Source organism: Polypterus senegalus, chromosome 11, assembly GCF_016835505.1.
Source record: "Polypterus senegalus isolate Bchr_013 chromosome 11, ASM1683550v1, whole genome shotgun sequence".
In the NCBI taxonomy this organism is placed as follows: Eukaryota; Metazoa; Chordata; class Cladistia; order Polypteriformes; family Polypteridae; genus Polypterus; species Polypterus senegalus.
In genome coordinates, this window is record NC_053164.1 from 586,167 (window position 1) to 588,666 (window position 2,500).

Below are 2,500 nucleotides of genomic sequence, written 5' to 3' on the forward strand. Positions count from 1 at the left end.
GTTGTAAAGATTGGGTACAAAGATGTGCTGGTTGGACATGTCCCCAGATTATCTAAGTAGAAGGAGCTAATTAAGATGCCACACTAGTCTCCACTACGACATGACATATGGCGTAATCCCAATCCTGTAATTATGTATAATAATAATAATAATAAGTATACATGTTATAATATATTATGATGAAATATATACTCCAATCTAATTATTTTCCTCTCCTCTTGTTTACAGATTGGACGTGATTTCTGGAAATTGATACGATGGAATCCCTGGTGATCTCTATTCCACAGGAAGTGTACTATTGCATGATTTGTGGTCAACACATAAGATCACTACTAAGGCTTGTTAAACATTACAATCTAAAGCTTCATGAAGTTTCCATCTTCTTTAGATGCAAAAAAATGCAATAAGACAAGCCAAATATACCATTCTATAATATGCCACCATGCAAGATGTGGCACAAAGAAGAAAAGTAATACAAAAAATCGCCTCAAATGTATTAGATGTGACAATCATTTTAAAACTCAAAGGGGCCTCAGCCAGCATAAAAGACACAGACACTTTGAAAGTGATATGGCTGTGACCGACGATATTGACCATGGTATGTCTGAAAGTAACACAGAGATGGAAAAATTTTCGCTCACTATCTCTGAATTGGAAGCGGAGGAAATTAATATGGCCTTACCCATTCTTCGTCAGAGTATACTTATTGATGATTGCATGAATCTAAACCTGGCGGAAATTATGAAGGATACCTTTGAAAACCCCGCTGACAAAAAGAAGTGGTTAGAGGAAGCCACTTATCTCTTACTTAAAGGATTTGACAATCCTAAGAACATTGAAATGGACAAGCCCAGATCCACTCCTAATCCTACTCTGAACAAGAAAATACCCAAGAGAATTCTTAAAGTATCGCTACAAGAGGACACAAACCTTATATTTGAAGGATAGAGGTCACTTGGCCTCGGAGATACTAGATGGTATATCACGTACAAAATGTGTCAATCACCAGGATAAAATATACAACCACTTCAATGGCATCTGGGGCGTTAAAGATGAGTCGATTTACAACCCCTTTTTTATTCCAGCTAACTCTATTGGAAACCTGGCCTTCATCTCGCCTATTTCCAAAATGGAAGTCGCAGCTGCCATTAAACACATTAAATCTGATTCGGCAGCCGGCCCTGACAGGATAAATAAAGGCAATTTATTGGCCCTAAATAACGGGAACACAACTTTAACAAAGGTGTATCGCCTATGGCTGTTGGCAGGAGCTATTCCTCCTATCTTCAAAAAGGCTAGGACAGTTCTCTTGCCCAAATTTCTAGACAGCCAGAAGCTCAAAAATATTAATAACTGGCGACCAATAACCGTTGGGTCATTAGTAACAAGAATCTTTTCAAAAATTCTATATCTGAGAATGAAAGAAGGGATCTCTTTAAATCCCAGACAAAAAGGTTTTATGGACACGGCAGGATGTTCTGAAAACATCCAAATACTGCAAGGGCTTATTGATGAACATAAGAGGAAACACCACCCCCTTGGTATGGTGTTCATAGACTTTGAGAAAGCCTTTGATACCATATCGCATAAATACCTTTTTAGACTTTTAAGGATTATGAAACTCGATGGGCACATCTCCTCATTATTCAGAGATATGTACAATGGGGCATCCACGTCAGTGGAAAACCATGAAGGGAACACAAAAGAAATTAACATCATGAGAGGTGTCAAACAAGGAGACGCCATGTCCCCGCTATTCTTTAATATAGCGATAGACCCTCTAATTCACAAATTGGAAACGGAAGGCAAAGGAACTATGCTTGGTGGAGCAAGTATCGCTACATTGGCCTTCGCAGATGACCTGGTCATCGTGAGTAATACCTGGGGCGGTATGAGATGGAATCTCAGCATCCTGAATGAATTTTGCAAAGGTTCTGGATTGAGACTCCAACCAGCAAAATGTAAAGGTTTCTTCCTAACGTGGAAAAACCGTAAAATGATAGTCAAAAAGACTAATCTATGGAGACTAGATGGCACGGAAGTGAAGAGAATCTCTTCCAAAAATCCAATAACATACCTTGGCATTAAGGTTGAACCAAGGAAAGGTATTTTTATGGAAGACCCCTTACCCGACATGGTCAAGTGGAGTCATAGTATTGGCAAGGCAGCACTCAAGCCTGTACAAAAGGTTAATATTCTTAACCAGTACGCAATCCCGCGTATAATATATTCCTTGACCAACACTAAACGGAATCTTATGGTCATAAGAAAATTGGACACCTTTATTAGAAAGACTGTTAAAACGTGGTTGCACCTTCCCATATGCACCACCAATGGAATTTTATATTCCAGAAATATTAATGGAGGCTTGAGCATTATAAAACTGGAGGCCATTATCCTGAAATCCTCCTTCAAAATTCTGGGGAAAATGGCGATAACTGATGACCCCATTCTTAAGGAAATATATTTCATTAATAAGATACCAGATCAACTACAGAAC

General features: G+C 38.7%; 1 long non-coding RNA gene across 1 annotated transcript in view; it reads right to left on the minus strand.

Moving 5' to 3' along the window:
• Window positions 1–2,500, minus strand: part of LOC120538642 — a 17,277-nt gene that overhangs the window by 13,207 nt on the left and 1,570 nt on the right. Inside the window, exon 2 of the long non-coding RNA XR_005635487.1 lies at window positions 334–338. This is a non-coding gene — a long non-coding RNA (uncharacterized LOC120538642). The remainder of the gene's footprint in view (window positions 1–333; window positions 339–2,500) is intronic.